The following is a 14,811-nucleotide window of genomic DNA, read 5'->3' on the forward strand; positions in this document are numbered from 1 at the left end:
TAATGATACTTTTAGGGCTATACATAACATGATTTACAGCTCAGTCATCTGCTGAGAGAGGGCTCAAGTTTCTTCTTGAGATAACTAAGCATTGTTTGTCAACTTGTGCTTAAGCTTATACCCCCAGCCCGTGCTGCAAAACCTGCAAGTCTTGACTAGTTCTCGTCAGCTGCTGTTCGAGTAACACTAAAAACGATAGTGTGTCACAGTACAGGCTTTGCCTTGTTCCTCTGTAAATTACAGAACAGATCCTCCTGTCTGCAGCGAGGCGGATGTCTGCTCTAGTCTTTTTATAATGGCGGGGGCGGGGGACAGACCATTTGTGACAGCTGTCACATCTGCTAACCATGTCAGAGCAGAGGAGAAGCTGACCAGGCGTTTGCTCTACCACCTGAAGAACGTTTTGAAGGAGCTTTAAGCTTACCTGGAACCTTAAATCCGGTGTTAATGCTACTCTGCAGTTCCTGCCAGTTTGGTCTTGGTTCTTGTAGTGTCTGATCAGAAGCAGCCCCTTCCCTTGTGCTTGTTGCCTCTCACTGAAAGGCGGTGTGGGACTAGGTCCTGCTCCCCCATGGGATTTTTTTTTTTTCCCCCCCAAGGCTTGAAGATTTTTTTTTTTGTGTGTGTGCCTCAGTTACCACCAGAAATTTAGAATTCTGATTTTTCTCTCACAGTCACATCGTGTGGATGAATCACCCCTGAACACTCAAACGAGACTGCTCCAGAATGGCTGTGTTGGAGGTGATTTCATTGTATTTACCTTTGTTCAGTTCAAAGCAGTAGCGTTAGGCTTGTTTTTTTAGTAACTAATTAATTTCCCCAGTCTCTTCCTCAGGGAATACTACAGGAGGAACTTACTACATCTGTCTGTAAACTTACAAGAGTAAGGAGTAGCGTGCAATAGCTTAAGTCTGAAGCTGCTCTCAAACCCAGTTTAGTAATGTTTTTCATCTCTCCCTGCTTCCACATCCCTGCTACAGTAGTAAGTGTCAACACACCTCAGAGCGTGTTGAGTTCTTACTGTTTAAATAAAAATCAAAAACTTACTTATTGGAAAGGATTGAAACGTACTCCTCAACTTCAGACTGAAGAAAGACAAGTCACCTCTTGAGCTGAACGCGCGCAGAAGAGGTCAGCAGTGGTTTTCTGTTGGAGTCTGCAGACTTCCTTAGTGACCTGGTGACACCAGTAGCCACACACTGCTTCAGAGACACCTCACAGACAAAAGCAGACATTTTTTCAAATTAGTAAAGATTATACTGCCTGTAATTACCTGTCCATACTGCAAGCCATCCCGTCCATGGCTCTCGACCTACATATCCACACCTGCTAGCCTTCCCTTTATTCAGCTCTGAATGCAAAACCCACAGTGTAGCTCTGCTTTGGTAACTCTAGGCAGGAAAGCAGGAGCCCCAGGTCGCTGAGCAGTGAGTGAGCTGCAGCCAGCCACATGCTCTCATTGCAGAGGAGACTTTATTGTGTGGAAACCCATCCAGGAGCTGGAAAAAAGCCTTGTGGAGCAACTCCAGGACCATTGCAGTAGTTCTGACCTCTGTGGATAGAAGCATGGGGATGAAGGGCAGATTTCTGATCCAGTATCTTCCTCAGTCTCTAGCCTCCCTACAGGAACTGGGCCAACCTCTGCAGAAAGAAACAGGAGAACAAATGCTAAACCTGCCTCTATAGGGTGTGCAGCGCTGCTGGCCTACTTACAAGGGAAGTTTAGCAGCTTGGAGAGCGAGGAGCATTGAGCTTCATTTGAAGTGAACTTAGACTGAGTGAGTGATGCTGGAAGATGGGGACTTCAGGGTCTTCTGCAGAGTACAAGAACAAATCTCAACTCCACAGGTGTGAGAAGAGCAGGGGATGGGGGCAACACAAACCACAACTTGGAGCCCTTTGAAAGAGTATGAATGACTCCATCATTGATGTGAAGACCAATCGTAAGGAGTCAGCAGCTCTCCTGTGTGCACTCCCTATAGGTGGGCTATATACTCACCTCAGAGCTCAAGGTAATGCAGAGATTCAAGTGCTATGAAGAAGTGAAGGTCCCTTGTCCAGGAGAAGCAGCAAGATCTTAGCAAACGATAATGGGGGAGGGAGGGCAGTCAGATCATCTGGTCAGCACTATTCAAGTACTCGCTGTAGTAGCTGGGCCCTGTGAAGCAGCAGAAGGCACCAGATGTGCAGGCAGGGTCTGTGCCCACGATCCAGTGAGCCGGAGCATTTGGCGGTAAGCAAGGAGATGCTGCTGCCCTGCCAGACCAGTCCCTGCCAGCAGCCCGGCGCAGAGCCCAGGTCCACCTTAGATGTGGTTCTGGCACCCCCACTACCTCCTTGGAGCAGGTCTGGAGCAGTCGCCTTGCTTAGGGATGGGTTTTGCTCAGGATCATCTTTTAACTCGGCACCTGTGTTCTTGCCAGGTCTCCCTCAGTGAGATGCTGCTGGGTCCAGCAGAAAAGCTCCTTCTGTTCCCCCTTCCCTGCCGGAATGCAGAGAAAGTTTGGATGAAAAAGAAAATATTACATTTGGTGGTGAAAAAACCCTCTCTACTTCAAAACCCTTGAGAGCAGGATTTTGTTCCTCTCACTTGCCCATGGCACTGTTCTGCCTAAATGTTCTTCATGTAAAATGCGGCCCCTGGTAGTGTTTGTTTAGACTGGGGCCTGCCTGGGGTCCTCGCCTCCCTCTCTATATACCAAGCGCCTGCCCGTGATCCATAGCTTTAGCTGCTTGTTTGGTGGAATATAACAGAAGGCACCGAGTGTGGTACCTCTGCATCGGGGTCCTGTTACCTACGTGACTTCTCAGCACCCCAGCCTCGCTGCTGCCTGCGTCGCCATCTGCTTTGGGCCAGAGACAGAACCTTGTAGCCACTGTGGCCATCGCAGCGAGACCCGTGCCATGGCGTGGGGCCTCTGGGGCTGCAGAGCGAGCTGAAGCATCACAGCCCCCACCAGCGACTGACAGTAAAGCCGGGCAGCAAAAGGCCATTTAGAGAAATTACCTTAAGACGTGTTACCCCCCTCTAATCCCTGTCCCTTCCTGAAAGGGATTGTCAGGAGAACAACAGCATCTGCTGCTGGAGGGAGAGCTTCCTGGTGGGCAGACGGGCATGGGGATCCCCTGTCCTGGGGGGACCCTTGCTTCTCCTGCCCCCAAGATGCCGTCCGTCATCAACACAAGATGCAGGAGAAACTGAGCACAGTGCCTCAGGGCTGTCACAGCCGCTCTGGTGCCTGAGTGCGGCTGTGGAGGTTGAAGGAGCTGTTTGGGTTTGAAGGAAAAATTCAGCTTTGAGGAGTTTTTTTTCTTTAGTTTGGGAGGACTTGAAGGCAAGGTTTCACTGCAGTGGTTCGGCTGCCAGGCCAGATGCCCCGGCTCCGACTGCAGCAGGGACCAACACCTCCATTTAGAGCTGCCAACCGCCCCGTCCCCAGGACTGTCACCGCCGTGCCCTTCCCCAGCTGTCAGCCTGCAGCCCCGGCCTCCCGTGCAGGCCCGGGCCGTGCTCCAGCGGAGCCTGCAGCCAGAAGTCCCCTGGAGACGGTTGGTTTTGGCGTCCACGCGTTTGAAGTTTGCTGGTACCCTCCTGTTTCTGCAGAGCCTCCCTCACGCTCTGCTTCGTGCGTGCTTGCCCAGAGCAGCCTCCCCGCCTGCCTTCGGCTGCCCCGGTGCGTGGGGAAGGGTCCCCCTCCCCCGGGGCACGCTGGCTCCTCCCGAAGGGTCGCTCCTCACCCGCTGGGCCCCCGCCCCGGGTCGGGGCTGAGGCGGAGGGCTCTGTCCGGCTGCCCTCCCCACACCCGGCCGGCCGGGCCTCCCGCCGCGGCTGCAGAGGGCAGGGGCGCCCCGCCCGAGCGGGGCTGCCCGGGGCGAAGCCGCTGCTCCCCGCCTCGGGGCGGGTGGGAGGGAACGCACACCGGGGATCGGGGCCGGGCGCGCCGAAGGTGCCGGGGCCGCCTCTCCCTCCCCCTGCGCCGCTTCCTTTTATAGCGATGCGGCACCGCGCCCGCCGCCGGCAGCCAACCTGTGGCCGTGACGCCGCCGCCCGGCAACCCGGAAGGCTGAGGCTGCGCCCCGCGGGCTGCCCCGCCGCCCCGCCGCCCAGGTAGGCTGCCCGCGGCCCCCGCCGCCGGCGGAGCGGGAGGGGCTGGGCTCGGCTCGGCGCGGGCGGGAGCGGGGCGGCGGCGGCTGCCGGCGGGCGCCCCCCTGCCTCGGGCGGCTGAGGGGAGCCGGGGCGGGGCACCTGAGGGGAGCGGGGTGTCGCCTGAGGGGAGCCGGGGGTGGGCGCCTGAGGGAGAGGGCGATCGCCCGAGGGGAACCGGCGGGACGCCGCCTGAGGGGAGCGGGAGGTCGCCTGAGGGGAGCCGAGGGGTGGGCACCTGTGGGGAGCGGGACGTCGCCTGCGGGGAACCGGCGGGAGATCGCCTGAGGGGAGCCGAGGGATCGTCTGAGGGGTGGGCGCCAGAGGGGAGCGGGAAATCGCCTGCGGGGAGCCGGGAGGAGCCTGAGGGGACGGGGGGTGGCCGGAGGGGAGCCGAGGAGGAGCGGAGGGGAGGCCGGGGAAAGGCTCGCCCCCGCCCCGCTGCTCCCCCAGGGCGGGAGGGTGCTCGCCGCCGCCCGGGGCAGCCCTGCGCCTTCCCGGCTCCCTGCCCGCAGCGCCGGTTCCTCTATGAAGCCGGCGTCGGCAGCAAGGGCAGGCAGCCCTGCTCCGAGCCCTGTGTCGGCCTGAAGGCCGGCGCCGCCGCCTCAGTTTCCCTCCGTGCGCGGGGCCTGCGAGGCCGCCCGAGCCAGCAGGTGCCGAGGAGGCCTCGCTCGTGTGTGGTGGCGGGCGAGGGACAGGAGATCCTCTGTGCCCTGGGACCAGGGGACGGAGGCGACAGATCCAGCGAGCGGTGTAACAGCCCTCGCGCCAACCAGCGCCATCGCCAGCCACCGCCAGGTTGAAACCGAGCAGCAGTAAGCTGGGGCAGGCGGCTTCAGGAGGAAGCCACGGTTTGGTACCGCGTCCTGTGCGCGATGGGCCGCTGCTTATGGCCGTCCAGGGTTGCGAGCAGCGGCGACAATGTTGGCTGGCTGCTGCTTGCCCTGAACTGGTTGCGTTGCATTTGACTGTCCCCCGATGCTCGGACAGGTGCCGGGCTGGAGACTTTTCAGTCGTCATCGTTCATGCAAATCTTGCACCTGCTACTGATGAAACATCTAAAAGTTGAGCCCAGCAGCCAGAAATGCACTGGACTGGCTGGCGAGGAGGCGAGCACTTCTGCTTTGGGGGATTTGGTACTTCCTCGCTGGGCAGGGAGTTGTGATCGTGACTGTGTGTGAAAACTACCCTTCTCTTAAGCAAGTTGTAGCATTTCAAAAGGATTAGTGGTGAAATAGAGAGGAAATAGCACAGAGCAACCCCTAAACCGTGAAGATTAACTCTCTGTATGGTTTAGAGCAGCATCACCCTTTTGCCATTTAAAAATGAACTCTTATCTCTAATAATCAATGTTTAATATACATGACTCAGAAAGCCATAAGGGGTATACTGTTTATTCGGTGTCTTGTTAGGTGTGTGATTAAAACAGTCAAGAGGCCCTTTTTTTCATTCGAACAAAGCAAACCCCACGTCCGCACCCCGAACCGAGAAGTGTTTTGAAGAGATGTGGGATTTTGTCGGAAGTGCAACGTCGTCTTTGTTTCAGTGCCTGATTGAAACCAAGCCTGGTGGCAGGCTGTCGCCTGTTTAATGTCGAGGATGCCAGTACTGCCGCTGCGGGGAGGGGGGAAGCATTCAGGGTGCCTACATGAGCTCTGAGGGACCCTCACAGGCACACAGGCACCCTGGGTCATTTTGGTGCTTGACCCTGCGTGGAAGAGCCGCTCGGGGTTGTCTTGCCTTCGTGAGAGGCAGCAGTGCGCTGCATGGCTCCTGCTGCCTTCCCCGCTCTGCAGGGACTGGCAGCCTGTGCCTGTCCGGGCAGTGGGATGCTCGCAAGATGCTGTTGCAGGCGGCATTTCCCACCTGCTGCTCCGCTCTTGCTGGCTTCGAGCACTGGTCAGACCGAAAGTCCTCGTTAGTGCATTTTCCGACAGTTGTCACCACTTGCTTTCCCAGGGTACACTGGAGGTCGGTGGTGCGGTCTCCTCCATGGCTCAGCAGGAGAAGCACCCCCGGCATGGTGGAGTTTCTGAGAGGCAGGGCTCTGCACGGAGACTAGGAAGTGCTCAGGATCCAGCAGGAACAGCCATACCAACAGGACTTTTAAAAACGTTTCCAATAAAGTCTAAAGCATCCGTTTCTCTAACCGAGATCGATAGTTCAGACTGCTCAGCAAGGAGCATGTGTGATGGATTTTCAATAATCTGCATGGCACAGCTCAGGCTTGAGGAAAAAATAATTAGGCCTCATTCTGTGCCTCTAAATGTGAGCGTGCCCAGTAAGGGCGGTGGAAGAAGCTGGTGCGCTGAGGGTAGTTAAAAGCTTAATGCTGCCTGTAGAGTGTGGGAGGGCACAGCCACTCTTAACTGCTATTTCTTTTTACTCAAAGGTATCAGAGGATAAATAGCAGCTCACAAGAATAAAGACTGATGTTTGACTGAGATATTTCCTGTGCTTGGTGGGAAAGAACAAGGCCAAGAGTATTTTGAAAGTAAAAGCTTATTTCCTGTGAAAAACTTTTGCTGAAGTGAAGGGCGAGATCGTTTTAGAGCTGTGGTGATTCAGGCCAGCCACGCTGGCACCTGAATGGGGCTGGCCAGGTTGGTCTGAGGCGGAGCGGAGGGCACCGGGCGCTGGCCTGTCTAAACCTGCAGATGGGGAACAGGCAGAGCATCATGTGCTCCTCTGGCTTCACTGGGAACAGGGAGAGAGGCTGCGTCCTCCGCCTGCAAACAGCCTCGAGAACGTGGTTAGAGACTACAGCTTGTTGTCTGCAGGTATAAACTGGCCTGCTCTGGCTGGCTAAATACATGCTCCAGAGGCTCTGCTGAGAGCCAGTGTGGGTCTCTTGGCCACCCAAGCAAGGTAGATGGAGGAGTGTCATCCCAGCGTGGGTATCAGGACTGTTTCTGTAAGCTGAAGGTCATTCCTGCAGCACTCTCAACCCTGACTTAGAAAGGCTTGTCTCTCAGGTTAGCTCAGTCCAAGACCTGTCTTCCTCATCATCTGGTTTAGGTTTTCCTTTAGCGCTTACCATGGCCATGAGCCTGCTTATCTGCTGAATCACTGGCCTCCTGCAGACCTGCACGGTTCCACCAGGAGCTGAAGCAGGCTCCCTGGCTCCCAGGCGCTCTCTTTCCCCCGCAGCAGCACGGCTCTGGGGGAGGCGGCAGCGGGGAGCGCTGGGAGCAGAGCGCAGCGCTGGCAGTCTGCGGGAGTACCGTTGCTGGAGCAGGGATTTCAAATCTGCAGTCAGGCTGTATCTCGCCATGGCTAGAAAGCACTTTGCACGGTGTCTGCAGTTACTCAGCTGCTGGAAGCCTTTGTTCAGTGCTGCTCTGTGTGGAGCTTGATATAGCTTGGATTTCCTTTTGGTGCCTGAGTTCTGTTACTGTCCTTGCTGGGTATATTTTAAAACTCTTCCCCCCAGTGGTTTTTTTTTGTTGTTGTTGGTTTTTGAATACTGCACACATGAATTTATTCCCTTAAGATCTTTCTACATCAAGAGATGCTCAAACTGAGTGTATGTATGTGTGACCTTGTGGTATTAGGTGGGATAAGTCTAGCAGGTAGCTTAGGTTTCCATTCCCAGCAGTTTTTTACGTGGTGCAATCTGCTTTTCTATCATCAAAAATGCAATTTTTATAAAATGCTGGGTTTGATAACTGCTTTGCAGAAGTGCTGTAAGATCTACTCCAGAGTATCTAGTGGACAAACTCTATTTCTCAAAGGCTTGCTGGATAGAAAGGGAAAAACACAAAGTCTTCTGACTACAGCAGAAAACTAGGAAATTAACCTGAGTCTCGCTAAGACAGCCTTTGTCTCAGCCAGAATTAGGACACCACCCCCCCCCCCATCTGCCTTGTTCCCAATCTTGAGGTCAAACCTCCTGGTCACAACCCTCTCTATTTAAGAAAAAAATATAGGCACTGGTTGTAATCTGTGCTATGAAAATCTAATCTGTGACCTAATTTGTTGTGATACCACGAAGAACCTGTCAGTAGCAATCACTGTAACCCGTGGCACGGACGCACCGCCTGCTTTCCAAGAGCTCTCGCTCATCGTAGCCTCAGAGAGAGCAGTGTCACACCGAGCGTGTACGTTTGGGCTCCTCTGCTGCCAAATTTGGGGAGTAATATGCAGACAACTCTCAGATCACCTTTGTTATTCTTTTAAAGTTAAAGTGGCACGGGCAGCCTTACTATGTGTGGAAGTGAACCTCTTCTGCAGGCGATCCCTGCAGAACAGGCTGGTTTTAAATGTGCAGGAAGGAAAATGAGGTGCAACCAAAACTGGACAATTTTCCGTGCGTGTTGTGATAGCCATTTACCTGTTAATTGCTCATTCACCTTGTCTGTGGCAGCAACTCGGACGAAACCAACTCGCTGGGTGAGTGGTTAGAGGAGTGACGTGTCCAAACAACTTGGCACCAGTGCGAGCTAAGCTTTCATGGGCTGATTCCCAGAGGGCAAAATTGGCCGGCTTCTGGCACAGAGCCTTTGAGTTAAGTTTGTTGTCCTTTAAGGAAAAAAGCCCAAGATCTTCTGTGGTGTGTGACTGAAACCATAGCACTGCCAATCTTGCTCTGCAAGTCTAGAGAAGGAAGGGAGGTTGTACAGGTTGGGGATGCACAAATAATAGGCTGAAAAACTGGGAATCATATTCCTAGGTCCCTGCGCTGCTACATCGGACAGGGAGAAATCTTAACTGAGGAACTACTGCTCTATCAGAAACGGACAGCAGAGCTGGGCTTCCGGCTTGATTGTTCTAGAAATAACAGTTCCCTTTTTAAAAAAATATTATCTTCAAAGTGCTTTACTTGAAAGTGCTAAATTAAAATGTGCAGGGGCATGCAGTGTATTAATAACAGCTAAGACCTGTGTCTGTGCTTAGCGAGACATCATCAGTCCGTTTGGACTTCGACAGCCTCTGGGTTACTAGCAGGGTTTTTGGGATCCAGTAAGATGCACGTCCAAAACGCAGCCATCATCTGTGGTCTTACTCCTTCCCTGCTCACCCTCGCAGGAGCCACCTGTGCTGCCATTAGGGCATTAGCTCTTTCACTTTTTATTTTGAGCCTCTTCTTTATTTTCAGTCCTTGTACACCTCTTGTTCCCCAGTGTACATTAGTCGTATCTTTGCATAGAATACATGCATTTGCGTAGTATTTTGTGAAGTCGGTGTCCTTTTACCCACGCTGGGCACTCGGTGTTCAAGTTTAAATGTGTTATTTGTTGATTTTTGTTCGCTCCAGGCTTTTCCCTCCACCCACTCACTTCCTCTGACAAATGTTTCCTCGCTTCACCACTTTTTCACACACGTTTCGCGTTCGCAGGGTTGCCGCCCGTTGCGGGCAGGCTCAGCACTTCATTTGCCGTTGACCTCTGCAGGAGATGGGCGACAGATCGGTGCGCGAGAGGAGGAGCAGAGGCAGAGAGAAGGTGCTTGCAGGCGTGGGGCGAAAGGTGCAGCGGCAGGGAGAGGGGGTCTGGGTGCAGGTGTGTTTTGGGACAGGAGGAGCAAAGGCTTATAAACAAGGTGCATGTATGGGTGGAGGGAGGTGAAGGTAGAAGAGAGAGGATGGTTATGTGTGTGTTCAGGGATGGGGTGCAGTGAGACGTCTGTGTGTACGCAGCTGGGAGACGGCAGGGCACACAGGGCTGGCACACGTGCAAGGTTTGAAGAAGGTGCATGTTCCAGACCCGAATGCAGCCAGGCCAGAGGCCCCGCTGCCTTCCTCAGCCCAGCACAGGCAGGCTGGTCTGCTTCCAAGACTTGTTCTTGGAGCTTAATAGCATGTTTTAATGTGCAATTTTTTTCTATCCACTTCTTATTTCTAACAAAGGGTTCCCACCTCTCCTTGGACGACACCAATTTCTCAACCACATGGGGTGCATCTGGCAGCTTACAACCTGTTAAGAAGAGGGAAAAAAACCACCGTGAAAATAGCATGTCTGTAGTTTTAAATTAGGCAAGGGCTAAAATTAGTAAGAACAGGCCTGTCTGTGGCTGTGCAAACCAGCAGAGAATTAATATTCATCTGATGCTGAGCAAGGCAAGCAGAGGTTTGCAGCTTGCACTTCCTTCGCTTTGTCCCATTCCTGTCCTTGCAGCTTCTCTTCCCTGTAGGGCTCAGTCGCTAGTCAGCAGAGAACTGTACAAATGCTGCTAACCTCGTGCCAACACCAGTGCTGCTTTCAATGTGAAATGTTACGTCAATGTGAAATGTTAGCAATAGCCAGAGTGTTTTTACCGCACTCCTTTGATTTCTTTGCTTGGCTGCTATGCATGCAGCTTTGGATGCGTTGTGCTAAGGTCACTCGTCAGAGCCCTGGATGTGGCCTGAGTCCCACGCTGGGACCCGGGTCCACTCACCATTTCCTCAGCAAGAAAGGTGCCCCCAAGACACTTGTTTTTGTTTGCTCTCCCCAGTTGTGGTTTACTTTCCTCCCCTGTAATTGTGTTGCTGTTAATGGGGCTGCAGTATAAACCAGTCGCTGAAATAGTTGACATCGCAAGAACAACTCTAGGTTGGTTTGGTTCTTAGCAGGTCCATTTTTCATTTTACATCCTGGCATCATTTTCATTTGCAGCATGACCCACACAAACAGGTTTATTCGTGCAAGTTAAAGTGGGCAATAGACTGGTGGGAAAGGGTGGAAACTCGCTGGTGGAGGGGAAAATGATAGGAAAAAAGGATCTTGAGTTGCTGGGGAAGGGAGTTGTGGGAGGGGTGGTTGAGTTGTTTGGCCCTGCTGGAGGTGACATACGGCTGCAGATCTTGGGAGGGGGTGATGTGTTTGAGGGAGGGGAGAAGAGCAAGAGTCTTCGCCTCTCTCCCCCCTCCCCTGGGAACCTCTGGGCTAGGGCCTGTGCCTGCCGCCAGAGATAAACTCCTGGGAGTGGATGTTCTTCCACCTGTAGCATATCCAGAGGAACTGGAGGTCACTTGGAAATCAAAATTAAACAATGCCTTAGCACAGCTTTGAAAAGTTTATTCAAAGGGCTGGCGTTACTCCAGTGCGGTTAAACTGATGACTTCCCTCCCATAACAGTGCAAGAGAGAGGGCTCTGGCTGGGCTGTCAGCAGCCAGCGGTGGCTGCGGAGCTTCACGTTAGGTGGCAGGGCTGCATTCCTGCCCTTCGCCTTGCTCCCGTCAGAGCACGCAGGGTGCAGAAGCAGGGAGGGCTGCCCAGCGTCAGGCCCGCTGCTGCCCAGCATCAGGCCCATTGCTGCCCAGCAGCCTCTGGCAGGGATCGTGCTGGAGGCCTGTGCAGTGCCTGGGCTGCTGCAGGCGAGGGGCAGCGCTGAGGGACCATCCCAAAATGGGAACAGCCGTGTGGTTGTTCTCTGGAGGACTGCAGCAGCCCGCAGAGGACCTGGAGTCGGCTTGTTTCCCTGGGCTGTGCCTCCTTTGAGCTGCCCCATGGAAGGACAACTGGAGCCTGTCGCTCTCATCCAGCGGGATGCTCCTGACGTGGACAGCTGCTGCAATCGGGGTAGAGTTATGTGATGGATGATTTATGTTCCTCCCCAACTCATGTCTTGCCAGAGACACAGGGACAGGGAGTAGTGTCATGGGGAGTATCTGCAGTCTGCAAACTCCAGGGACAATTTGGGTTTTCATGGTGGTGGGTCTGGACTAGTCAACAAAACTTAAGGGGAAAAATCAGGAGCTCCATTCCCAAGACTGTTCTGCCAGTGCCAGAACTGAGGAGGGCAGATGCTCCTGCCTGTGAATCCTAACTCCCTCTGAAGGACTAGCTGTATGACCAAATATGATCTTCTGTGCATTAGTAGCTCTGTCTGGCATCCTGCTTATGTTGAGGCCTTAAGAAATATTTACCGTATGCGGCAGTGTTCTCGTGTTAGTGCACTCTGGGTACCGCAGATACCCACTGGCAGTGGCCTACAGCAGTCTGTCAAATGAAGCATTGGTAGGCTTCCCTGCGAATGAAGAAGCCACTCACATCTCTGTTTAAGGGTTGGGACCAAGTTTCCTTTCCAGGATTACAGCTTTGAAAGGAGATTGTTTGTTTTAGGAATAGCTCCAAGTTGCAAAACTTGTACCAGGACTTCTTGTGCCCAGGACAGAATCACAGAATCATTTTTTAGGTTGGAAAAGACCTTTAAGATCATCAAGTCCAACCATAAACCTAACACTGCCAAGTCTACATTAAGCCATGTGCCTAAGCCCCACATCTACCCCTCTTTTAAATACCTCCAGGGTTGGGGACTCAACCACTTCCCTGGGCAGCCTGTTCCAGTGCCTGACTACCCTTCTGGTGAAGAAATTTTTCCTAATACCCAACCTAAACCTCCCCTGGCACAGCTTGAGGCCATTTCCTCTCATCCTATCACTTGTTACTAGGGAGAACAGACCGACCCCCATCTCGCTACAGCCTCCTGTCAGGTAGTTGTAGAGAGCAAGAAGGTCTCCCCTCAGCCTCCTCTTCTCCAGACTAAACAACCCCAGCTCCTCATATGACTTGTGCTCTAGGCCGTTCACCAGCTTCATTGCCCTTCTTTGGACGCAGCTGATGGGACATTCTGGTTATTGGCATTACTGTTGTTGCACTTATGAGCAAAAATTGCTTTAGGTCCACTTGCACCTGTTCCAGGTCTGCTGCTCCCCAGCTGTGTTCCTGGATGTAACATGAATCACAGTGCCTCTAAAATACATTTATGCATTCAAGGTATGATTATGCCTAGGACTTGTGGCTGCTGTTCATACCAAAAAAATGATCTTTTTAACTTGTTGAGGTTCTGTTTGGTCTGTCATCTTTTTCTTAAAAATAAACTACTTGATGTGAGAAGCAGTTGGTGGATGTACTCAGAACCCTTGTTCTGTGGGGGAACGCCACCTGGGTGGGGATTGCGAACCCTTGCAAGCTTTTGCACCGGGCTCCCGTGGGATCACGTAGCTGGTCCAGGACCAGTAAATCTTCCTCCCACAGACTCCTGCAGCACATCAGTCCGTTTGAGGAAGCAAGAGAGGGGAGTGGGGGCCAAGAAGGAAAATACTATGCTCCAGTGAGCATGCAGAAAAGGACCGACCCTGATAACCTTGTGTGCCTGCTGATGCCACTGGCAGGCTGGAGCGCTTATCCAGAGCCCTTGGAGAGGACCATCTGATACAAGGCCACCAAAAAGATCATGGCTTATCAGCACGGTGCCCAGCACTGCATGGGTTTGTAGCTGTTCCTGGGCTGTTGTTTTCATAGAGCTGAATATGGTGGTTTGCATATTGCACAGGGTTTGGGCTTTTCCTCTTAACTCCGTTGGGCACCGTTGTACGTGTGTTTGCGAGGAATGTCGCGTTCTCAGTCAGCACCAAAATCGGTCTAACTTCCCCTGGGCAGTGGCTCCCAGAAATGCAACCCCATCTCCGCCAGCCCTGCTGGGGAAGGGGAAGGGCAGAGGCTGCTCTGCAGGGGGACCTCGGTGAGGAACTTCCCCTGCGTTTGTTCTCCTGCCCTGGTTCCTCATGCATGAGACGATCCGAGTCCTCACGCTCCCTCTGTCATGGGACATTCACCAGCTGGGATTTCTGCAACAGGGGATGCTCATGTCCACCCAAGAGGAGCCTTGGGCTTCCTGTGAAATCCCCCTGTGAAATAATAACACACACCCCATCCAAATTACAACCCATGTGTCCAGCATGCCCCGGCACGTGGTCAGCCCTGCTGCCGGGGAGACTTTGGGGGGCAGCCAGAAGGTGTCCTTGCTGCTGGGGGAAACCAGAGGCAGCCCCCACCGGCCCTGCCTGCCAGGGGGCAGCACGGGGAGCGGATGCCCCTTCACTCCCCTCTGTCGGGAGCTGTACCACAGCGGGAGAGGAGGAGGGTGAGCCTTGTTTCTGCCCCTGGTACCCTGCCTGCAGCCGTGCCAGCGCATCCCAAGCCTTGGTCCGAGCGCAAGGTGGTCGTAGTGAAGACCCAGTTGAGACCCAGCAACTTGCCAAGTTAGTCCTTCTCCAGAGGTGCTCCAGGCCTGTCCTACCCTCTTCTGCGGGATGGAGCCCAAACCAACACTCTGGCTTCATTGGGCTTTGTTAAGGTTTGACCTACCAGGAACTCATTATCTGTAAGGCAGTTGTGGATGTGCCCTAAATATTTGTTAAGAGCATCTTTCTCACAGTGTGCTGAATAATTGCTGAGCTGGAAGAGTGGCCAGAGCCTCTGGGAACCAGGGAAGCTACCGCCTCTTGGTGTGTTTTGTTTTGTTTTGTTTCCTGGGCTCTTCTGTTGGGCTCCAGTCCTACCGTGAATTTCACTGACACCAGTAAAACACTGAGAACTCCCCCAGGTGGAGCTCAGGGCTCTTTGGAGATGAAAGCATATCTGATAGTGTGAAACACATATTTTCAGAGGTCACTGAAACTCGGTCCTTTATCCCAAAGCCTCCGTTTGCCCTAGACACTATTATTGCAAGTGCAATAGGTGAATTTAGGTTCCAGCCCCATGGGAGGATGTACCAGTTAATACAGAGAACTTCAGAAATTGCCCTTCCTTTCTCTGATGTCACTTTAATTCCGTGAGTGTCCAGAGGTTAAAAGCTATTTGATGAACATACTGAACATTCATTGCACATTTCTTTTCCAGTATCCAGCTGACCTCAAATCCTGAATGAAATGAATTTGCATTTGTTTCTAAAAGTGTCT

General features: G+C 53.2%; 1 protein-coding gene across 1 annotated transcript in view; it reads left to right on the forward strand.

Annotated features, from left to right (window-relative positions):
* Positions 1 to 3,970: 3,970 nt before the first annotated feature.
* The window catches only part of CYRIB (CYFIP related Rac1 interactor B), a 102,316-nt gene continuing 91,475 nt past the window's right edge, over positions 3,971 to 14,811 (forward strand). The window contains exon 1 of the mRNA XM_087746002.1: positions 3,971 to 4,108. The gene's annotated coding sequence lies outside the window, so the exon portion shown is untranslated. The remainder of the gene's footprint in view (positions 4,109 to 14,811) is intronic.

The sequence above is a fragment of the Nipponia nippon genome, unplaced genomic scaffold, assembly GCF_047370975.1.
Source record: "Nipponia nippon isolate SJK-2023a ecotype South Korea unplaced genomic scaffold, ASM4737097v1 scaffold_1, whole genome shotgun sequence".
NCBI classification, from domain to species: Eukaryota; Metazoa; Chordata; class Aves; order Pelecaniformes; family Threskiornithidae; genus Nipponia; species Nipponia nippon.